We start from the raw sequence: 25,654 nt of genomic DNA, 5'->3' as shown, positions 1-25,654 counted from the left end.
TTAATTTGCAGTGCACATTTTAATCAACATTATTTACGGATACATTCCGCACTTCTTTCTCCACACTCGTTTTCATGGAAAATATCTGCAATGCGTAGATTGTAAACCAAATTGAATTGCAGGTTTTGTTTTTCCTGGTTATTCTGAAAGCTAACACGGTAGATAACAGACTGGTGTATCTTGTTTGTTAAGTGTAGACTACTTGGTGATTAAAACTGATTTTTAAACGGACAAATTGAATTTATGATTTAATCCCCCTAACACGGTATGAAGATGCTGTGTGTTAGACTACTTGCCCATTAGTCTGATCGTTGGCATGCTTGATAATAAAGGAAAATTACTACTGAAAACCGGTTGAGATCAATGATTATTTTAAAGGAAAGTTTTGCGACCCACCAATTTTCAGCTCACCAGTCACCAGTCGCCGCTGAATAAAACGTTATGTGGGAAATAGCTATTCAGTCCTAGCTTAGCTGCTGACCAGCAACCTGATGATTTTGCTCAAGCAATCAAAGTTACCGTTAATAATAGCCGGTGTTCGTGGGGGCTGTTTATTCATCTCTCTTTAAAATGTTGCATAGATGAAATTACATGTTAATGAAATTACCTACCACGTCCGCTTCCAAACAATCAAGACAATCAACGATATTTTTCTTTCTGTGCCTGTCTATATAAACAATGAGTTTTTTTTCTTTGGATTTTTGATTGGTTGAGAAAGTAACTGGCTAGAGGGAACACATGGACAGGAGCATACGAAAAATGGACTGGATTGTCATTTGTAAAACTGCCGGTCAAAATTATTTATTTATTTACCACCGCCGTCCAACCACGTCCACCCCCAATTTAACCCCGTATAATACGCACCTTGCATACTCTTCTTGGCATGTGGACTCACACGAGAGGGAGACGAGAGAAGAGTGGTGAGTCCAGGGAGAGGAAAATGGAACAGAGAGGGTGAAACAATGGCAACCTCTGTTTTATTGAAGGTTGCGCGTTTCGAATTTAGAGTAAGCCAATACTGTAACGGGAAAGCTGTGGTAGGAGGCATGGTTAAATGAGTCCCTTGGAGGTGGACATGTGGGGTTTGTAGTTTTAGTGCCTTTTGTAGTACATGGTACCTACAGTAGGCTATCTGCCTTATCAAAGCTTACCTGTGTGTTAAGAAACAAACAAAAATGGCTTCCCTCATTGATTTGGACCTTACCACAACTCACTTCAAGATATGTTACTAGGTTGCTTGTGTGTCATTGTTTATCCACAGGCTTTTTTCATGAATAAGGCCCTGTGCTTCCTAATCTGAGGATGTATGGCTTGTCTCATGTTATAAAACAAGCTTGCAGAGGAGGGGAGACTATTGTGCGACTTCAGTTACCCCAGTATTAATTGGGAATTGGTGACAGGACAAGGAAAAAAGGGAGGAGGAATTTTTAGATGTTATAAATGACCTTTTTTTAGCACAGTATGTCAGACAGCCTACAAGAGGGAAATCAATTTTAGATCTGGTGTTATGTAATGACTCTGACAGAATTTGTAGTATAGAGGTAATGGAACCACTTGGGACAAGTGATCATTCCACAATTAGGTTTGATGTATTTTGGCAAACTAAGAGCGCCCCATCTAACTCCAGGATTTTACATTTTAGGCATGCCAACTTTAAAAAGATGCGATCGGACTTAAGTAAGGTAGACTGGGTGCAACTTCTTGATTGCAGGACTGTGAATGAAAAGTGGAGCAGGTTCAAAATGGTTATACTTGATGCACAGCGTAAATTCATTCCCAAGGTGCGGAAAAGTAAGTTGAAAAAACAGTCTCCACAGTGGATGAATAAAGCTTTACGGAAGAGTTTGAGGAAAAAGAATAAACTGTTTAAGATATATAAAAATGACAGTACTGAGAGTAATAAGGCTGAATATTGTAGTATGCATGCTAAGGTTAACAAGACCAGGTTAAAACCTAGTATATGACTGGACCTAACAGTGTTTCCTCTAGGATTTTTTTCAGCAGCGGGGGGAAAGGGTTTTGTTGTACCTGGGTGGTGTGCGCGTGTCGCCGGAGTCAGAGTGAATATCAATAGGTCATTCAAAAATATGAAATAAAATGACACTTGACTGCAAAACAAACATTAGGACATATTTATTGACATCTATTTATTCATACATAATGCCTCTTTGACCCACTACTTACAGAGGGCACTGTATATTAGCCTCAGTGGCAAAGTTTGCAGCCTGGCTGAGAGCCATGGATGGAAACTTGTCTTGTCTACCCATTTAGGGTCCCAGCCTGATAGCCTGTGCTTAGTCTTCGTTTTCTCTTCTCTCTCCTGTCCCCCTCCACTCTCCTCTCCACTCGTCTCTTTCCAACCTCTCTCCTGCTTCACTCTGCTCTCCTGCTCCACTAGCCTCCACTAGTCCTGCCTGTGTACTTGTCTAATAAGGTTACATTTGAGAATGAGTAACGTTAGATAATTCTCTCACATCACAAATATTTGATCACGCAACCAGTAAGAACATTAAAATATTGTAGTAGCCACCACTAACGTTACATATTTTAGAACTAGAAGGCATGTCTTTCCCTTCAAAACTTTGGGGCGTAACTAAGAACCTTGAGCCCCTCTCTAGCGAAAGTAACGTTGGAGTGAGAGCACATTATCGACCCCCCGAGGGCAGGACGTGTATCGACCACTAGTGTATTTACTTTGTAATTTATTAGAGAGAACTGGACATTGTTACCTATTCAAATGTAAGTCATGTAAAAATACACATAATAAACTGTCTAAATGTGAAAAACCAACTTCATACATATACATTTAGTTATATTAATCCAACCTTATTTACGATATCAACTTTAAGACAAGCAACACGCCAATGGCACAGACGTTGCTTCATAATTTCAAACTGCTTTCTGTATTTTGCGTCCTGCGACTTGAATTACAACTGTGAATATGTATGGATTCCTGGACGTGCCGATAGTGACCACCCTTTCTCATATTAACCTGAAATACGCAAGACAGGACACGTGCCTGGATTCCAGTTGTTTCTGAGAATTGCAGCGATCCATTTGCTTCTATTTTCTTTAGCTTTCGGCAGTCTGTAAAAAGATAGCTCCGATTTCTTGTTGAATCTGTTTGTATAGTCAATCGCACAACAGCTCTTTCCCATTTTAGATGTGTTTTTTGTGTTTTCGCAGCATTCAAGCTGAACGCTAACGCTGCCACTCAATAGTTTTTCTGCCACTCAGTGGGTGTAACCGCAGTGACTTCCACTTACTGTGACGTCATGTGCATACCCTCTATACTTAGATTTCCAAAAAGCATTTGATAAGGTACCACACGACAAACTCATTATCAAAATGAGGGCAGTAGGAATTACAGGAGGCATTTCAGAGTGGGTTCGGAACTGGTTACGGGATAGAACACAAAGGGTAGTAGGAGGGAGGGATCATATCTGCGCAGGGCATTGTGGGAAGTGGAGTTCCACAGGGATCGGTGCTGGGTCCACTGCTCTTCCTCATTTACATTAATGACCTTGACACGGACAGACAGTGGGCTTACATAATGTTTGAAAAAGTCGATTTATTTTAGTCCGGCTAAAACTAGACTTAAAAATCATGTAAACATTGTAGTATGACTGAAATCGTACAAAGTCGATTTTTTCAGAGTTGTACTAACATACCTAGATAATGCGGTTGGGGGTCGATTTACTACGGCATATATATGCTTCGATAGGCCAAAAATTAGCCTAGGCGTTCTGCGCACGATCCGTAATTTACATAGCAACTATACGCTCACTGTGGCCAAGCGGAATTACTAAAGATTCAGAAAATATATAAGTTTTAAAGATTTGATTCAATCTTCTACTGGGACTTTTGCCTTTTATTGAGGATGTGACAGAAAATTTCAGTGCCGCTGACTATAATCGAATGTTTTTCACATTTACCATTCGATTGAGCAAGTACCATTCAAAGTACATTTTTATGGGTTAGTGTTGTCCGATTGTGCTAGCTACTTCACATTAACCTTGTACAGCGATCAATAAAGGCTAACAGCACGTACCACTTAATTATTGTCACTTCTATCACCACTGTAATGAACTAAAAAAGGCGACAAACGACCTTTTCTGTGAGAAATGCATTGTCGAGCTCACGCGCATACACTGCTGGCGACGTTCTAAAGCTCTGTTTTGTCCTCCCTAGTATCATGGCGAGAAAAACACATTTCTGGACGGACAGGACCAACCTCATGCTATCGCAACTAAAGGAGTTAAATATCCTAAAATACATGGATGGAAGAAAAACGCAGAATGGTGAACTAGTCAAAAAAGTTGCAACAAAATTGGAGGAAGCAGGATTTATAAGAAGCCTTCGTCAGACACACCTTGGTCAATAAATCGATTCTTTCCGAGTCATGTATATTGGGACAATGACAATAATCCAATTAAATCTCATCTTTGGCCTAATCAAGCTATTAATATAGATCGATTTCAACTGTGCATGTAAATGCACTGATTGAAAGTACACTAGTTAAATTTGCAGATGATACAAAACTGGGAGGTTTAGCCAAGTTTGGAATCTACTAAAGTAACCCAAGAAGATTTAAACAGAATCCAGAAGTGGGCAGAAACCTGGCAAATGAAATTCAATATAACTACATGTTCTGGACTCAATTTAACTCTGTTGTTTATTGGTTTGACTATACTTGAGCACCCTCTAGTGGGGGTTCCAGTTATTGAAAGTGTGGCTGTTTACTTCCTATGGAACAGGAAGCAGGAAGTGTTATTCTGTTACTGCTACAGTGCACCACTTCTTTTATCTCCATTCATGCTTCTTTCTAAGTTTGTTAGGGGCAACGTCTGTGAGTACTTAAGATCATAATCACTATATCTAAGATATTAGAGCATTATTTTTATGATCCAATCAATATCAAGAAATTTGTAGATATCTGCTAATTCTTTGTGGTTCCATAGCATAATTTCATTGTGGCTAGTGTATACTTACCTTTTACAAACCTATTGTGTTATCACAAGAGTTTATGCACATTGTGAGACCAGAATCATTGTTTATACATAGATTTTGTTAGTAACTGTCTAAATAGCACTGTGTAAGCTAGGCTACAGCTTCCATATCTTGTAACTCTATGCTTTGTGATTGTTGATGCAGTTTTATAGTTGATTCAGATAAAATCCATAAACAGCACCAGTGCTTCCTGTGGAGTCATTTGAGTCACTGTTTACCTTGCTGCATAGCTAGGCACGGGATGTCTAATGAGACCAGTATACTACATGTAAAGTTCTATATGTTGGGAATAAAAACATAGGGCATGATTACTTTATGGGTGGTACAAAATTAGAATGTGCACATGTAGAAAAACACTTGGGAGTAATAGTTGATCAAGGCCTATCAGGATCTGGACAGTGTGCTGTAGCAGTAAAGAAAAAAGCCAACAGGATGCTGGGGTACATAGCCAGGAGTATTGAGTATAAATCTAAGGAGATCATACTCAACCTATACAATACCCTTGTCAGACCACACTTAGAGTATGGTGTGCAGTTCTGGGGACTGTACTACAAGAAAGATATAGAGGCACTGGAAAAAGTCCAAAGACGGGCAACCAGTTTGATTCCGGGTATAAAAGATAAGTGTTATGAGGAAAGGCTTGGGATGCTTGGACTTTTCAAGCTTAGTAAAAGGAGACTTAGGGGAGATTTGATTTCGGCTTTTAAATTTATTAAAGGGATTAACAAAGTGAACTACAGGAAATTATTCAAGTTGAGTTCGGTTCGCTGAATGAGGGGGCATACATGGAAACTGGAAATGGTAAATTTCACAGACATTAGGAAATATTTTTTCACACAGAGTGGTCAATGTGTGGAATAGCTTGCCTGGTCATGTAGTGGAGGCAGAAACACTGAGGGTATTCAAGGCCTGGCTTGATAAAGTGTTATTATTTTACTATTAGGTAAACTAAGCATAAAGTTTAGTGGTAGGAATGGACGAGCAGTGTTGGGCTGAATGACCTGTTCTCGTCTTACATTATGTTACATGTTTCCTTGATTAACGACTCAGTCAAGTTAAAAATGTAATTGAAATTGCTTATGTATACTGACATGTTGGAGCTGTTTGAAATCATTTCATAGTGCTAGGCTAAACATTTTCTGAGTAAATGAGCAAAATCCAAAATCTGTAACATTTATAGCGGCTCTCCCCTACTTTATACATTCATGCAAAAACCCCTACAATGTGTATATAGTTTATTCAATATATAATTTTACTTTTCACTGTGTCTCACTAGCTAGGTTTTAGCCTATAATAGGGAGGTCAAACTCGTTTTGGCGAATTTTTTCAGAAAAAATATTTTGACAGTTTATTTTTCATGTAGGCTATCATAAATGCTGTAATATAATCGGTATAATCAAAACACAAATAAATTGCTAACTTGCCAGAAAATTACATCTGCTGCTTAAATATGATTTTAAAAGTTAGCCGCTTCCCTCTTCCGTGTAATCGTTGGAGGGATGCACCTCTCCTTTTCACAGTTATTGAGAGAAAAAAACACCCATTTGTCAAACTAAAATACTTTATACCACACTGTAGACAAGATCTTGGTGAAGATCTGCATGTAAATATTTTGTTCTTCAAACAAGGTTTTAAATATAAGTAATAAAGTAATAAATAACCTTTTTAAAACATTTCGTATTGAGTTTTTCTTACAATCAAATGTGTAATATGTCTTCAATACAATTACATTTTTTATAATATCCCCATTGATTTCCGTGTAGCATTATTTGCAGGCACAAATGCTCATAAACAGTCAAATTAGTATAATGTTTTCTGAATGGAAAAAGTCAACATTTTTGAATGGTCAGTGCACTTGTGCAACAATTTAAAAGCTTTATCTACTCTAATTTTGTTAAGTTTTTTGTTAAATAACCTGTTAATGAGAGGCCAGATGCCAATTTTGTTTTATGTTTGTTGAATGCCGTTGAAATTAGGCTACATTGCAAGCTGGACATTCGGTTTAAAACAACAATCCTGTTTCATGTCTTTTTAAAACCAAAAGGTTAAGAGAACCACCTAGACAGTCAAGCATATTGTACACTACCCAAGCTACTTCAACAGAGAAGTCAGTTTCAAGATTTAGTCGGTTATGGCAGTGGCTTGCTAATGTTAGTTCTGCTGCAGCTCTGTAGTGATATTTGGCTTTAAATGAAAGCAGTGATTAACTTTTTTATCCAAGAGAGGTGACTGGTCAATACCGTTTATCTTGCGACACTGAAGCCAAGCGAAGACGGATAAGGAACTACTGTAGTTGTTCGAGAAATGTAAGGGAACTAAAGGTGGCCAAACTAAGTAGTGTCTACTTGTCTGTGATGGTTAATACCTGCCAGCTACAGTACATGACCAAAAGTATGTGGTCACCTGACATCCAACATCTCATCCAAAATTATGGGCATTAATGTTGAGTTTCTTCAACCTTTTCTGCTATATGTTGGAGCATTGCTACAGGGATTTGCTTCCATTCAGCCAGAAAAGCATTAGTGAGGTCGAGCAAGGCTTTCCAGTTGATCCCAAAGGTGTTGGATGGGGTTAAGGTCAGGAGTCTGTGCAGGCCAAGTCAAGCTCATCCACAAAGTTCTCAATAAAACCATTTCTATATGGACATTGCTGTGAGTCCATGGGCATTATCATGCTGAAACAGGAAATGGCCGTCCCCAAACTGTTGGGGAAGCACAGAATTATTTAGAATGTGATTGAATGCTATAGCATTAAGATTTCCCTTCACAGGAACTAAGGAGCCTAGCCCAAACCATGAAAAGTAGCCCCAGACCAAGGGGTGTCCAGATACTTTTGGCCTGCCATATTTGTATTTATATGTGAAGTCTGCCATATTGGATTTTCTGCCATTTTCAATTATTTGGAAAACAAAATTTTCCTAAAATGTTTTTCCCATTCTCACCAAATTTGGCATGATAACGTCCCTGTGTTAAATTGCAAAGAAAATTTCTGTTTGTCTAAAGAAAAGACATTTTGGCCTTATGGAGCCTATGTCCAAAGAAGCACGCCCCCTCGGTCCAAGATTCTTAAAGAAGATGAATATGAATATTCATAAATGTGCAATGTGCAAAATAGATTTGAACACACCTCCTCTAAATCCAGTCTTCAAGTTGAAATGCACATGGGTCTGAACAAAATACTATTAATGGTGTTGGCTGGTCAGCTTGGATCCTGAAGTTGCTGCTTTCAGCTTTATTTATGAGCACCAAGAGTACAGCAGCCCCTTTTGTAATTGTTTGAATTTTTCACCATTATAAGGGGGCTAAGCAGTGAAGCTGCTGAAACCCTGTTGTATTTTCTGGTTTTACTCCTATTCTTATTAGGGGTTCAAACACCACAGGAAGATGCAGGGCACCAGACTAACTTTTGACATTGGTTGCACTAGTGCACCTAACTTTTTCATTTAGGTGCACCAGCACATAATTTAGGTGCACCCAAAATTTTTCACCGCACCTTTTGGCGCCGCAGTAATACATTTTAAATGTTACCTTTTTTGTCAGTTCCCACACATTGGTAATTTCTTAACGCATTATGTAAATGATTGTAAACAGGGATAAAGGTGCATATAAATGTTTTTTCTTTAAATCACAGCACAAACAAGAAATCGCAATAACCTCAATTGTTTAAAAAATAAACTTAAAAAGTGCTGATGTTTAAAGTGCTTGATAAACTCAAATAAATAAATCAAGCTCAAATAACTCAAACAAAAGTGTGCGCTGCTCCCGGAGGAGTGCAGGGCACGGTTTCACACACACACTAGTGATGCACGGATTGGCTCTGACGTCATCCGAATCCGCATGTATGCATAACCCCGCCACCCACCCAAACAAATTATTTTCTCAGATTTATCCACAACTTTTGCCCGATGGAAAACCAAAAAAGTTGAGTAGAGTCGAGTCGAGTTGAGCCGGTACCATGCGGTGGAAAAGGGACTTTAGAGACCCGCACCCGATCACACATTACCGTTATTTCTCATTATTTTGCAGCTGTTGCATATGACATACCCAGCACTTGACTCGTCATGGTTAAGTATTTCACTAAATCGCTCCCACACGGAACTTTTCTGTCCTTTTTTTTGTTTTTAATTCTCATTTTTTAATTTTCCCTTGGATCTTTTTTGCCTGCATTGCTGCTTAAGACAAATGGATGCTGCAGTTGGCGCAGTCTGATTAGAGTCTAGTCTGCTAATTCGTGCTTGATGAAAAATGAAGCTTAAAATATGTTCACATTTTAGAGAATGTAATTAATCTTTTCCTCATTAATGATGTATTATTTCACCCACCCGCAACCCATCCGCTATTAACCAGAATGTTAATTTTTATGACTCGGCCCGCCCGATCCGCAGATTAACCGCGGTGCCCACGGATATAACTGTGAACCGCGCATCACTAATACACACATTATTAATAATAATATTCAGCAAAGAAGAATATCAGGGTCAGAGCCAATCAGAGGCAGAGTAGGGGCAGGTCTTCACAGAATGCGGGTGGGGAAAAAAAATAAAATGCTACACACATACACACACAGAGACAGACCTGCTAAATGTCAGGCGCACCGGAGCGACCAATGAAAATGTTTAGTCGCACTTGACAGATTTTTGGTTGCATATGCGTCCAAAATGGTCACACTGTGGGGCCTTGAGATGGGTAAGTTCTTACTGAAAAAAATGATGGGGGGGAAAAAGAGTCAAAAGAGATGAGACTTAAAAAAATTCTTTACAAGCATAATATAGCCAGCTACCCAACATTTGTGCATTTAGTGTGATATTCTAAATTGCTTTCAACTCATGAGAGTGACATGTATGACCTACTAGAAGCATGTTATTTGTTGTTATTATTAATATTACCCAGTTTAGTTTTGAGAAAATTATTGGTCCAATTTTTATCTACGAGTTTGCTGCTGTGTTACGCTCTGTTAGAGGCAATGTCATGCTAGGTCTGTCTTCACATATGTCTCCGATTCCCATGGACTCCTTTAAAGGTTCACACTCGTTTAACACTTTTAACATTAGTGTCCTTTATAGACAGGCTATTTAATGAAGTGGTTGTCTCCAAAGTTAATATTTTAGATTGATACAGTGCCTTATATTCGGACCCCTTCACTTTTTCCACATTTTGTTATGTTACAGCCTTATTCTAAAATTGACTGAATTCATTTTTATTCTCATCAATCTACACACAATATCGCATAATGACAAAGCAAAAACAGGTTTTTAGAAATATTTGCTGATTTATGTAAATTTGATATTTCAGTTTTTGATTTTTTATAAGTATTCAGACCCTTTACTCTTGTTTTTGTTTATATTATTATCATTATTATTATTATTTTATTCTGGGTTTTGGCTTAAAAGGCTTATAACGTCTGTTTGGACTGGTGAAAACTCATGAAAACTGGATGCACTGTTCAGGCTGAGGGCCCCTATGATCAACATAACAGCATAATATAATGACGAGAACAGGCCGTTCAGCCCAACGATGCTTGCCATTTTCCTAACTAAATTAGTGCTCTGATTACCTAGAGACTAGATAGTATCTAGCACTGTATCAAGCCTAGTCTTGAAAATCCCCAGAGTTCCTGCCTCTACTATGTGACCTGGCAGGCTATTTCACAGATTGAATACTTTCTGCGTGGAAAAATTCTTCCTAATGTCTGTATGGAATCTACCTTTTGTTAATTTCCATTTTTGTCCCCTTGTTCTACTAACAGCACTCAACCTGAAGAATCTCTTGTAGTTCACTTGGTTGATTCCCTTTCTGAATTTAAAAGCATCAATCAAATCACCCCTGAGTCTCCTTTTACTAAGCTTGAAGAGGTTAAGCATCTTAAATCTTTCCTCATAGCTTTTATCTTTCATACCAGGAATCAATTTAGTTGATATTTTCCAGAGCTTCTGTATCTTTCTTGTAGTATGGTCCCCAGAACTGCACACAATAAAAGTGTGGTTTAACAAATGTATTGTATAAGATAAGTACAACTTCCTTGGATTTATACTTAATACTTTTGGCTATATATCCCAGCATCCTGTTGCCCTTTTTTACTGCAACAGCACAGTACATTGAACCAGAAAGGCTTTGATCAACCATTACTCTGAAGTCTTTTTCAAACTGAGCACATTCCAATTTTGTTCCTCCAATAAAGTAAGCCTAATGTTTTTATTTCCCACATGCAGAACTTTATATTTGGATATATTCAATTTCATTTGCCAGGTTTCTGCCCACTTCTGGATTTTATTTAAATCTTCTTTGATTACTTTAGTAGCTTCCAAACTATTTGCTGCGCCTCCCAATTTTGTATCATCTGTAAATTTGACTATGTCCCTGTCAAGGTCATTGATATAAATGTGAAGAGCAGTGGTCCCAGCACTGATCCTTGTGGGACTCCACTTCTAACAGCTCCCTGCTCAGATAATATACCTCCTACTACTACTCTTTGTGTTCTACCCTGTAGCCAGTTCTGAATCCAGTCTGAAATTCAATCCTCTAATTCTTACTGTCTTCATTTTACTAACAAGTCTCTCAGGTGGTACCTTATAAAATGACTTTTGAAAATCTAAATAGATAATATCATACGCCTTGCTATAATCAAAACACTTGGTAGCTTCTTCAAAGAATACCAGAAGTTTTGTCTGGCATGATCTTCCTTCAGGAGAACATGCTGGCTATCCCTTAGGATGTTGCTATTTTCAAGAAATACTTCCAACTTGGCTCTAATGATAGATTCCAGTATTTCACATATTATGCAAGTTAAACTTACAGGCCTGTAGTTTCCTGGATCAGTATGGTCCCCTTTCTTATATATTGGTATCATATTACCACATTTCCAGTCCTCAGGTATTTCTCCAGTTTCTAAGGGCTGTCTAAAAAATACCTGCCAGTGGTTTAAAAATGATCTCAGCTAACTCGAGTACTCTTGGGTATATTCCATCAGGACTTGCTGCCTTGTTTGTCTTTAGTTTAAGTAATTCATGCAGTACAGGGGCGACATAGCTCAGGAGGTAAGACCGATTGTCTGGCAGTCGGAGGGTTGCCGGTTCAAACCCCGCCCTGGGTGTGTCGAAGTGTCCTTGAGCAAGACACCTAACCCCTAACTGCTCTGGCGAATGAGAGGCATCAATTATAAAGCGCTTTGGATAAAAGCGCTATATAAATGCAGTCCATTTACCATTTCCATTTACTTCTTTGTCCTATATTTTAATATCTGATAAGATTTTCTGAGTACTGAATATGCCTGGACAGTCTATTAGTAACCTCTTCTCGAGTAAAACTCTCAACAAAACTATTTAAGGCATCAGCAATATCTTTATTCTTAGAATGCAATGCTTCTTCATTTCTGATGCACTTGATATCCTGTTTGACTTTACTTTTCCTGCTACAGTATTGAAAGAAATGTTTAGGGTTACTTTTTGCATCTATGGCAATTTGCCTTTGCTTCCCGTAGTTCTTTTTTAACCTTAGCACGCATATTACAATATTCAGCCCTATTACTCTCAGTGCTGTAATTTTTAGGTGGACCGCAACAGCGGGGCCAGCCCTACAAACGCGAATGTCTGTGACTGACTGAGTTATGAAGTTACACCATTGGTCGGCCGGAGAGGTCCAGCCATATACTAGGTTTTGTCCTGGTCTTGTTATATATCTTATACAGTTTTTTTTTATCAAACTCTCCCATATGGCATTGTTCATCCACTGGGAGAGCGCTTCTTCAATGTACTTTTCCTTACTTTTGCAATAAATTTACTTTGCGCCTCAGTAATAGCCCGTCAGTAATAATTTTGAACCTACCTCACTTTTCATTCAAAGTCTTGCAGTTTCACCCAGTCAATATTACTTAAATTTTCTCGCGTCTTGTTGAAATTGGCTCGTCAAAAATTTAAAATTCTGGCCATAGAGGAGGCCTTGTTAATTTGCCATAGTAGGCAACATCAAATCTAACTGCAGAATGCAGCTAGTCCCAAGTGGCTCAATTACCTCTATGCTACAAATTCTGTCCGGATCATTACATAGCACCAGATCCAGCATTTATTTCCCTCTTTCTCTCTCTTTCCCAAAAAAAAGGTCATTTATAACATCTAAAAATTCTTCCTCACTTTTCCCTTGTCCTGTCATCATTTCCCGATTAATAGCAGGGCAATTGAAGTCACCCATAATAATAGTCTCACAATCCTGACAGGCTTGTTTTATTTTTCCAAAGAGCGTTGCGTTCACACTACTGTCTAAAGCTGGCGCCCTGTAACACACTGCTATCATAAAGCCCTTTCATGTTCCCCTATGAGCTTTGTCCAAATATCCTCGGTAGGCACAAGCTGGTCGATTTCTGGAATTTTCTGCACATTAAAATTTTCTTTTACATAGAGAGCTACACCCCCACCTCTCTTACTGGATCTATCCTTCCTAATTAGTTTGTACCCTTCTATATTATATTCATTCCCATCCTCTTCTCCAAGCCATGTTTCTGTAATCCCAACTGTCATAACCCCCCCCCCCCCCCCATTTATAGCAGCCCCAAGTTCCAAAAATGTATTTTTTATACTTCCTGCACATCCTCTCCTGTTCCCTCACCCCCCGCCGTCCCACGCCATCCTTACTACAACTTTGCTTTAACAAGACTTCATTAGTGTTCACACTATTATATGAAGCCCTGACCCTTTTCACTTTCTGACCTTCCTGCCCCCCAAGTCCCTAGTTTAAATAATCTTTTGCTACCTTAAGCATATGCTGGCAGCAGTACCCCCTTGGTTCAGGTACAGCCCATTGTGCTTGTAGAAGTCACCCCTGTCCCAAAAGAAGTCCCAGTGCCCCATAAACCTGTACCCCTCTTTCATACACCAGGTTTGCAGCCACATGTTAAACCTCCAAATAAAATGTTGCTTTCCTCTACTTGCACGTGGTACCAGTAGTATTTTATAAAAAACTACTATGGAGGTTCTGCTCCTAATCTTTTCTGCTAACTCCACAAATTTGCCCTGCAGAACCTAAAATTTACCTTTACCTATGTCATTGGTTCCTACGTGAACCATAACCACTGGATCCCTCCCCGCTCTTGCCTGGAGCTTGTCCGCATGCTCCAGGAGATCTCCTACCTGGGCACCAGGCAGGCAACATATCGTACGAGACTCCTTTTCATGCAAACAGACTATGCTGTCTACCCCCCTAATAATTGAATCCCCCACTATCACAAACTCTCTTTTCTGAGAGGATGTGGCCACCTGGGTGCCCAGTGGCCCCTCAGTCCTCCCACTCTCAGGGTCAAGAGCCAGATCGAGTTCCTGCTAGGGTTGGAATCGATTGGACACCACAACCTCTGGAGATGTCTCCCCTGTGTGGTGTGCATGCCCTTTTCTGCGGCTGTGCCCCACTGTCACCCATCTATCTTTCCCTGCCTGCTCTGGCTTCTCCCCCCTTCACAGCTGTGGGGTACACACCAAATCCTTATAGGACACACTACTCAGTTCCTGGAACTCTGATAATTGCGAACTGTGGAGTCCAGCAAGCTGGCCCTCAAGATCAAGATTCTTGCTCTCAAGGTGCTCAACCAGTTGGCAACGGTGGCAGACAAACTTGCCCTGGAAATCGCTTTCCAGAAGCACGATCTTCCTGCAACCCTCACAGCTTTGGCCACATTTTTGCCCCCAACTCTATCACCCTATCTCTCCCTATGTCTAGAGTAAGTTACTGCCAAAACGGAAGAACCAAGACCAAACTTTAAAAAAAGTGCAGGGGGCTCTGGACAACAAGCAACAGAAACCAGAGAGGAAAAATAAATAAATAAATAAGGCACTTTTATCTAACGTTAAGTGCTGAATAAGTAACAAGAAAACGAACTACCCGGAGTGCAATCACTCCAGTTATAATAAACTAACTTAATTAGCTTTAGTAGCAATGACTGAAGGAACACTTGTATTAGGCAATATTTAAATTATATCCCAGAACAAAATACAGCCCAAAATTTAGCTGGGATAAATTTATAATAAACTTATAAATGCAAGTATATAAAAATGCCGAGACAGAGACACCAAGCCCTCAACTTAAAAGTGTGCAGGTGGCTCCAAACAACTAGCAGCAGAATAAATAAATAATTAAAGCCGCAAGCGGCGTTGGGAGGGGTCCAAGCATTGGCACTATCGCGCCCCCTATAGAGCGATTTTAAAATGGCTTTGTCCTCATGACATATCTACAGAATATCATGATAACTGTATGAAATATTGATGACTTATAGCCAATTTTGTGCGAAGAGACGCTGTCGGATGACTTAGTTGCATCGCCATGGATGTATTCTGGCCGCTTCCCATAAAAGCCTTTATGTCGTCACTTAGATGGCCCGGCGTGTATGTAGAGCTGCAGCGCTTCCATGCTGCAACTAAAAAAGGCATCGCACTAGTGTTGTCACGATACCAAAATTTTGACTGATACCGATACCAGGTTTAGTATCACGATACTCGATACTGAAATGATACTGATTCAATACTCGGTACCTAACGATACTGAAATTACCTTAATAGATCAGAAACGTAATGTCCACAAGCGTTGACCTCATTTTCCAATTCACGGTTTATTAAAAACCTGGTTTATTAACAACCTTTAAGTTGAAGCCTGTTCAACATATTAATAAGCATAGACCTATAGTGTTACAACACTAAACAATAGAAAAATATATTAAATATATTTCAAAAATTAAACCGTTGTAAACTAAATTCAAGCCGCAAGCGGCGTTGGGAGGGGTCCAGGCATTGGCACAATTACGCCCCCTATGGAGCGGTTTTTAAAAGGTTTTGTCCTCATATACCTTCACCCAACATATGTACTGCATTGCCATGAATGTCTCCTAGCCGCTAGGCGTGAAGGCCTTTACTATTTCGTAACACTAAAGGCTGTTTTATACACGTTTAGTACACGTAAAAATGGGTCTGTGTAGGGGTTGTGCGCAATGTGCGGCATGTGCGACGGTTGTAGACCACAGCCGCGTTGAAGACACAGACCTCATCAAGAAATTAAAAGCGTGTAGTTAGTAACCAGTGCCCGCATATGCCGTAAAGATGATTGGTTGACTGCTGACATGAAGTCACTGGCATACGGCTCTGACTAACAGGTTATAACAGTTGATTCACAAAACCGATAGGCAACGTTAAATATGCGACTAAAAGCGCTTTTGTCAGGTGAATGTCTTCGTTGTAACAAGTTACATCTAGCTGAGCATTATTGTGGTCACTGGTGCAGTATCTTGTAGGTTTGGAAATATGAATGAAGATGTTGTCTTTTGAACTATAACAGTCAGTAACAAAATCTAATTACGTGGCCTGCACAACCTGTGCAATATGCCGCACAAATGATTTGGCCCTTCGCGAGTGCCGCACACAACGGAAACTATGCAGACTACGCAAAATTATAAAACAGCATTTAGATGGTCCAGCGTGTATGTAGAGCTGCAGCGCTTCCGCGCCTCAACTAAAATAGGCGTCAGACACATATTCCAATCCATTGCTCAGCTTATCAGAGAAAGCACATTTCAGAGCGCCTATTTTAGGGGTAATGTCGGGTTTATCTTGTTGCTACGGAATACGATTTCTCTCAGCATAAAATACTATCAATAAAATGGTTTAGCTATTTCTCAGCATAATGACAGATTCAAAGACTAAACAAACTCACCCGATACTGTCTTCAAATGGATCCATGCCAAAGAAAAGTAATTATTCATCCTCTCAAAAAGTTTTTACTAACAAATGCTAGTAGCCTAGCATGCACTCTGGGTGGCTCTGTCTTCCATTGCTTCCCCGACGTTCAGACCCTCCCCTCACTGATAAAAACTAGACCCTACGGTGTCGGATTACTTGCGTCGCTATGGATGTCTCCTAGCCGCTTGCTGTAAAGAAGTTTACTAGATGTCGTAACACTTTAGATGTGGAGCTACAGCTCTTCCGTACCTCAACTAATAAAAAAGTCCAAATGGCGGGCAAACAATATGGCGGACATAGGTAGTCCCAATAGCAAAGTTGTAGAGCACATTCAGATGCCTCGGTCGATGAAGTTTTGTGTTGATCTGACTTATGGTGTGGGAGTTATGGCCTTTTACGCATGACCCTTTGTTATAGCGTCACCATCTGGCCGACATAGGTGATTTTTAGTGCCTGAGTAGTGGGGGGCTATAGGAACCCACCTGCCAAATTTGGTTGCACTAGGACTCATGGTTGCTGAGCCTCAGACACTTTTAGCGGAGAAGAATAAGAATAATAATAATAATTAAAGCCGCAAGCGGCGTTGGGAGGGGTCCAAGCATTGGCACCATCGCGCCCCCTATGGAGCGATTTTAAACTGGCTTTATCCTCATGATCATATGCCTTCACCCAACATATCTACTGAATATCATGATGATTGTATAAAATGTTGATGACTTATGTCCAATTTTGTGCGAAGAGACGCTGTCGGATGACTAAAGCCGCGTTTCCACCGCAGGAACTTTACCCCGGAACTAGGAACCTTTTGAGGAACTCAGTGCGTTTCCACCGCAGGAACTAGGGTCTAAATTTAGTTCCGAGGGCTTTATTTTACCCCCAAAAAGGTTCCTGCTCGGGGGGTAGTACTTTCCAAAAGTACAGGAACCTTTGGGGTGGGGCGCAAGCACGGAAAATTTGGTCGACTACTTGCAGTGTTATTTTTTTTACTTTCAGCCGCCATGTTTAAAAATATCCAGCCGTAAACGGATTTATTTTCATAATAACTTAAAATCAAACTTGTATGTTATGCGGCGCAGTAGCCTAGTTTTGGTTATAGCCTGCCAACGTCTTGGAATTATAACGTGTGCTCTTCTGTTCTTTTCTTGCTTTAGTATTCGTTTTATAAAATGCTAAGCATTCGTGCTGGGACAGCATATTACGTACCAAAACATTCAAACGGATTAATTCGGTTGCTGAATATTTTCTTCCGGATTTTCTTAGCCCGTTGTAATTGACTCAAAACGTTTGATACAGTTATGTGAGGTATGCGGTAGTTCTGCGTAATTCACATTGGTGATAGCCTACAGTAAAAGCAAATTGGAAATCACCTTCCGCACTTTTTGTCAGGGTAAAATAACAGGTTAATTCTAGTAATCGTCCCTTTAGCTTTTTCAGACTGCCGTAATTTTACTCTGCCATTCTTCAATTCCACAAAAAGACCAGGAAGACTATGGACTAATTTATGGTGCATCTGGAGGGCACACTTTGCTGATCGGCTAGCAGTAACTTTGAAGGAAAGCAAACGGTGGCTGTACCACTACTAATTTAAATTTTCACGCAAGTCCGAGTTTTCGTTCTATTCTTGTCATTTTGCGATTAGCCTATATGGAATTGACGATGAGAAAGTAATCAAACAGCAAATTGTTTACAACGTGTGCATGTTTTCTGCTGTTGTTGCCAGTTATATTGGAAATGTGAATGCATTCTGTCGCTTCGGATGTCAAGACATGAAAGCGAATGTTCGCATAAAAACATAATGAATGTGTTTGAGAGGATATATAAAACAGTTACAATCTGACTATTGGCCTGTTATAATCCTATTTGTTGCATAACAACGGTCCAAGTTCAACTACCAACGACAGTTTTGCTTGACAACGGTAAAATATGCCCAAACTGCTGCAGAAGAATATTTCAATTCCAGGTGATTAAATCGATAAAAATCAATAAATACAAAAGTAACCATATGTAATCATTGTTGGTAACCCGTTGTATATAAACCCCCCGGGCTGTCCCGGTTATTAGAAAATAATGTAGGCTACTTCGGTGGTAGTATGGGGTTACAGAAGAAATCATAGGACAGATGGACCGACGACAACGTCGCTTTTTCATACGTCAGTGGGCTAATTTGCCTAATCTTCGCGGGACTTTAGACCGCGGTGGAAACGCAGACAACCATGGGCTGAAGAACCTTTTAGTTCCTTGAAAAGTAGTTCCTGGGACTAAAAGTTCCGGGTACTTTTGGTGGAAACGCGGCTTTAGTTGCATCGCCATGGATGTGTCCTGGCCGCTTCCCGTGAAGGCTTTTACTTTGTCGTAACACTTAGATGGGATGTCGTAACGCACATATGGCCTGGCGTGTTTGTACAGCTGCAGCGCTTCCATGCTGTAACTAAAAAAGGCGTCACACTAGTGTTGTCACGATACCAAAATTTTGACTTTGATACCGATACCAAGTTTAGTATCACGATAATTAATACTGAAATGATACTGATTCAACACTCGGTACCTAACGATACTGAAATTACCTTAATAGATCAGAAACGTAATGTCCACAAGGGTTGACCTCATTTTTGAATTCACGGATTATTAAAAACCTGGTTTATTAACAACCTTTAAGTTGAATCCTGTTCAACATAACAATAAGCATAGGCCTATAGTGTTACAACACTAAACCATAGAAAACTATATTAAATATATTTCAAAAATTAAACAGTTGTAAAGTAAATTCTTTAAACAGGTCTTTCACTTTAAAATAGATCTAAAAACTGCATGTTTCAATAACAATACAGCATCTTCCTATAATAAAATATTTACAAATTAGAACAGCTATTGCTACTGAAGTGAACTGAGTCTAAGCTTGCGCTGTATCAACCACGAAGAATGCACAAGCGCAGGTCACCTCATTTGCCAACCTCAGTTGCTACTGCCATCTAGCGAAGATTCTGACAAATTACACTTTTCATTCTCTCAATCAGTAATGCGGGAGACACAGTTCCCTGGCTTTTATATTTGACACAGAACTACCGAACGTCGGAAAATTCTAATAGCGAACCGTTTATTTTTATTTTTTTTAAGTACCGAAAAAGTGCTGAAGTTTCGGTATACCGTGCAACAGTACGTCAGACACACATTCCAATCCATTGCTCAGCTTAGCGGAGAATGCACATTTCAGAGCGCCTCAGAGACAGATAGAATAATAACACAAGTACACATTGCAAAGAATAAATACGACATTGAGAAAAAACGAAACAAAAGACGAGATATCAAGTCGCGACCTGCTTGGTGGCCACAGAGCAGCCTACCGTTTTATTTATTTAGACATTGGCAGATGAGAAAATCTTTGGTTACGCTGACCTATAAAACGCTATTCCAAAAGCAACATCAGACATGTTATACATCGTTAGAAAGCTTATACTCTCACCTACGGAATAAATGAGTTGTCAATCAAGCCAAATTGCACTAAAAACGCCGTAAGCAACAAGTATGGTATTACGCACAGCTATTTATGAAGATAGCAGATGCGCATATTTTTCATAAACTGATTGTCCAAGACAATATATGACCACTCATTCGCAAAAGGGACATCTCTACACGTAAAACCGAATGTAAGATTGTATATTTATTAAATGTTTAGTCCCAGATATTGACTGTAGAATGAGATGGTATAATTAAAAAAAACTTTGTCTCGTTTATTTCGTTATTCAGTAAGCAGCATTTTCACTGCTGTATTGGCATATTTTAGGGCAAATGTCGGGTTTATCTTGTTACGGAATATTACATTACATTACAGGCATTTGGCAGACACTCTTATCCAGAGCGACGTGGAACAAGTGTGTCGAAAACCCTAGAGGGCAGTAGCCTACCGTTCCAAGTGCAGGGAACAACCGCATTGTCCAACTTGGACCCTGTAGGTTAAACTGATTAACACTAACACAAACAAGAACAGCAACAACGCAGTCTATGCAAAAATACAGCAATAGTTAAGACTAGTTAAGTCACCTACGAAACAACTACCTAGTTACAACCCTAAGCTTACAGTCAATTTAGAGATTAAATTGAGAATACGATTTCTCTCAGCATAAAGACGGATTCAAAGACTAAACGAACTCACCCGATATTGTCTTCAAATGGACCGTATTATTTATTTAGACATTGGCAGACTACAGCATGAATTGCGTCTTTTGTTTATGTTCAGTATTAGTAATTGCAGCGAGAAACTGCAGCTGTAGGTCGCTATGTTATGGTAGCAACGGAACGAAGCGGACTATATATGTATTAGGCTACCGTCATTGTTTCATTATATCAGCGTGTTTGCACAGAAACTCAGAACCTATCAATGAAATGGTTTAGCTATTTCTCAGCATAATGACAGATTCAAAGACTAAACGAACTCACCCGATACTGTCATGAAATGGATGCAGGCTCAAGAAAAGTAATTATTCATCCTCTCAAAAAGCTTTTACTAACAAACTTTTGGTAGCCTAGCATGCACTCTGGGTGGCACTGTCTTCCATTGCTTCCCCGACGTGCAGACTCTCCCCTCACTGATAAAAACTAGACCCTATGGTGTCGGATTACTTGCGTTGCCATGGATCGCTTGCCGTAAAGAAGTTTACTAGATGTCGTAACACTTAGATTTGGAGCTCCAGCTCTTCCGCACCCCAACTAATAAAAAAGTCCAAATGGCGGGAAAACAAATTATCTAACCGGCTAGTTTTGGTAGCCGAATGCTTAATGGAGGAAAAAGGTGGAAAAGCCCCCTCTATCCCCTCATGGCAACAAAGATTTTCACCTTAGGAGCAAAACCGTCTTAGCTTACTTGTAATATGGGGGTTTTGTTTAAACAAAAAATAATATCAAATACACACTTGAAAGCACAATACAATTCTGTAACAAACTTTTTCAAACACTCCTCACTCTTTCCACCACAAACAGGAAGTGCATGTCTGACCCAAGCAATCGAGCAGGAGAGCAGCAATCTCAAGCAAAAAAGTTCTAGAACTCTGACTCAAAAGACCTACTCTTGGAATATTACACAGATTGACCAGTTTGTGGTGCTATATTGATCAATCAAATACGCCATCTTTAAAAAGTCTTAACTTTTGAACCGATTGTTGTAGAAAGGTGGGACTAGTGTCCCTAGATCTCACTCCTCAAGCTGGACAATTATTTTTTCCTGTCAAATTTTCTGAAAAACAATTAACATCTCCAACCAATAGCAACTGACCGATTTGCATGAAACCTGCACTTAAATGATCAGGACACACTTCTCTTTAAACCTTATATAAAGAAAGTTTTCATGTGAAAAATTCTGGCTGCAGTGTTAAATTTTTGTTATGCATGAATTATGCAAATGCCTTTGTTCAGTGGAAGAGGTTTATTTGGATTATTGCAGGGGCACATTTGGCACTGATTAACCACTTTGTGGCCATATAGCATTGAATTGAATTTTCACTACTTATACAGGCATAACTCTTGACCACATTGCCATACAGATATAATTCTAGGGCCCATAAATTCCACTTTGAGAATGAATTTGGCTTTTGCACTTTAACAGTGCAATTTTAAATTCAATTAAGAACACTTCAGCACCATCTACTACACCGATTACGCTATTTACATAAAACTTGCAATAATATCGTCAGTAGACTCTTATCTTAACCCATTTGCGCACATGCCAAATCTGGCCAATCCTTGCCAATTTAGGTGGCACCCTATTTAAAGCTTTATAACCCAAGATGTGAGCATCACAGAGACTTGAAAAACACTTAAATGAAGCAAGACATTTGTACCATTTACAGTACTAACTTAAGCCCTGTTTGCAGGGGACTAGTATTACCTGGGGACCTCTAGTAACTTGTAATAATTGCGGAGGTCGTCTGTGATCTTAATCCCGTGCAAATCTGCCATGTCCGTAATTTGTAAAGTAAAAATTCCACCGCAAATTAGTCCTGTGCGAATCTGAATCTCTGTGATTTGGGGTCGTATTTTACTGTTATGCAGAGCAGAGCCTTGACATTTTCAGTCATATCTGGGGGGATAATGTCAGTAAATTCAAGTAAAATATAGACTTCACTTATCCCGTGCGAATGCGCCACACGAAACACAGACGTGGGGGGGTAATTTCTAAATCACATGAGGTCCCCAGGTAATACTAGTCCCGTGCGAATAGGGCTTTAGATTAGTTTATATTCATAATTTAGGAAGAAATAAAGTGCCACAAATGCAAATGTCTCGGCAAAAAAAAAAAAAAAATAGAGAGATTGAAAATATACAGCAGGCTAAACTATACATGTCCTGGTTCAAAAACTCATTGACCACAAGTGCGTCAAATTTAAGGGTGTATATGCAGAACTATTGAAGATCTATGAATCAAAAAGTATGCAGTGTACCCAGTGTCTCCAAATCTATCCAAAATATCTAAATTATGCATTACTGTAAATCACAACATATTCACATATTTCACTACAAATCAACTGTTTTGACTCAACAAACTCACTGTTGCATCATTTTCAAGTGGGAATTACAAGCTTTTTGACAGTGCAGTGGCCTAAAATATCTAAGTGTCCTGAAACATCAAAAATATCTCCAAAAATGAATAAAATGCTTTTTGTCCCTTATAAAGCATATGCATGTGCCCTTATGAAGGTTTAAGGTGAAACATTGATATCAGATTTTAAAAAATAATGCAAAAACATTATCACACAATGCGGTACAGTATTTAAATGTGTAATCATTAACCCTCGTATGTTTTTCTGTACTCAACAGTATGTGATGTTTCTTTGTATGGGGATGGGACAACATTAAAACAATATTCAACCGTCCACCATGTTTTGGGAATGTTCAAGCTGAGGTCACATCCGGTGCATGAAATACAAACACAATTAGCAAACCAACGAACACATATGTTACAGTGTGAAATATAAAATACCACTAACCTATTTAAAGACGCTCAGTTTCAAAAATAACATATATAACCTAAATATTTTCAGCAGTAACACTTACATTTGGCCAATGAAATCTTATATGTGTTCAGTAGATTGAGACAGACAGAATGAATGCTGTCGGTCCCCAGTTCTAACTTATCCAAATAACAGAATATCAGCTAGGTCTATCACTAAACATATGCCTTAGCCATGCTCAGAATTTCTCAAGAATAATAATATTTTCCCAGAAATGACGAAAGTCATCGATGAAATTTTGCCGGGTGCAGTGTCTTTTTCAGCTACCAGTCGCCTATTGGATCGATTTAATTTTCGATCAAGCCTTATTGTAATACAAAGGACGACAACACCATAAACAACATGTGGTATTACGCACAGCTATTTTGGAAGGTACCCAGGCGTCACAAATGAGAGTATATTTCACAACGGATTGTCCAAGACAATATATGACTACTCCCTCTCAAAAGACACATCTCTACACGTAAAACCAATGGTGAGGTTGTATATTTATTCCATATTTAGTCACAGATATTGACAGTAGAATGACATGGTATAATATTTGAAAAATTCCTCTTGTTTATTTCAGTGTTCAGTGAGCAGCGTTTTTCACATCTGTACTTGCATACCTTTGGCTATTTTTGGCTTTATCTTGTTGCTACGACGGAATACAAATTTTTAGTGATAAAAGAATGTTTTCATGTATGCCCAAATATACACTATTGTCCAGTGTGTCATGCGTGGGGGCTATAGTTACAGATGAGACTGCAGGAAGGAGGTGCTTGGTAAATGCACAACCAGCACGACAATGGTGGCGCTGCAAAACGTTGTATTCGGCATCATCAACTAATAAAGCTAGAACACTGAGTTTGTGTTATCAACTCATAATTTGGTTCCAGGAGCACAGAATGTCTGAATTGAGCAATCTAGGCATGCCGGCATGCCGACCGCTAGGGGCTTTGCGCAAAGTGGTTAAGAATGATGGCTGCAACGTTAAATTTTTCTTTTCATGCAAAAAATGTGCAAATTTCATGAATTCTAAATCTGGTTAATTGCGTTTTTGCATGCACTACTTCTGTGTCCAGTCTGGAAATTACCATGTGAAAAGAGCAGAATAGAGCGTCTGCTAAATGCCTGTAATGTAATGAAATGAGTTTCCATGGTCGAGCAGCTGCAGCCTAAGCCTAAGATCACAATGTGCATTGCCAGGCGTCAGCTGGAGTGGTGTAAGCACATTGCCATTCGACTCTGGGACAGTGGAAACACGTTCTTAGGAGTGATGAATCGCTATTCGCTATCTGCCAGTCTGATGGACAAATTTGAGTTTGGCGAATGGCAAGAGAACGCTACCTGCCCGAATGCATAGTGCCAACTGTAAAGTGTGGTGGAGGAGGAATAATGGTCTGGGGCTGTTTTTTATGGTTTGGGATTGACTCTTTGGTTCCAGTGAAGGGAAATCTTGATGCTGCAGCATAGTGACATTCTAGAGAATTGTGTGCTTACAACTTTGTGGCAACAGTTTGGGGAAGGCCCTTTCCTATTTCAGCGTGGCAATGCCCTTGTGCACAAATCAAGGTCCATAAAGAAATGGTTTGCCAAGTTTGGTGTGGAACAACTTGACTGGCCTGCACAGAGCTCTGACCTCAACCCCATTGAACACCTTTGGGATGAATTGGCCTGTCCTTATCACCCAACATCAGTGCCTGACCTCACTAATGCTCTTTTGGCTGAATGGAAGTGAATGGAAGTGAATCCCTGTGGCCATTTTCCAAAATCTAGTGGAAAGCCTTCCCAGAAGAGGTGGAGGCTGTAGAATAGCAAACCCCATATTAATGCCCACGGGTTTGAAAGAAATGTTCAACAAGCACGTATGGGTGTGATGTTCGGGTGTCCACATACTTTAGGCCGTACAAATACATGTAGTGTACTTTGGTGATGCCAATCCAAGTACACACCT

At 39.5% G+C, this 25,654-nt stretch overlaps 1 protein-coding gene across 1 annotated transcript in view; it reads left to right on the top strand.

Annotated features, from left to right (window-relative positions):
* LOC118230524 (NADH dehydrogenase [ubiquinone] 1 beta subcomplex subunit 1-like) overlaps positions 1-25,654 on the top strand; it is a 58,895-nt gene that overhangs the window by 24,846 nt on the left and 8,395 nt on the right. The gene's annotated exons all lie outside the window — the stretch shown is intronic.

The sequence above is a fragment of the Anguilla anguilla genome, chromosome 6 (genome assembly GCF_013347855.1).
Source record: "Anguilla anguilla isolate fAngAng1 chromosome 6, fAngAng1.pri, whole genome shotgun sequence".
Taxonomy (NCBI): Eukaryota; Metazoa; Chordata; class Actinopteri; order Anguilliformes; family Anguillidae; genus Anguilla; species Anguilla anguilla.
The sequence above is the reverse complement of the archived record's forward strand: the minus strand, read 5'-3'. Positions and strand labels throughout refer to the sequence as shown.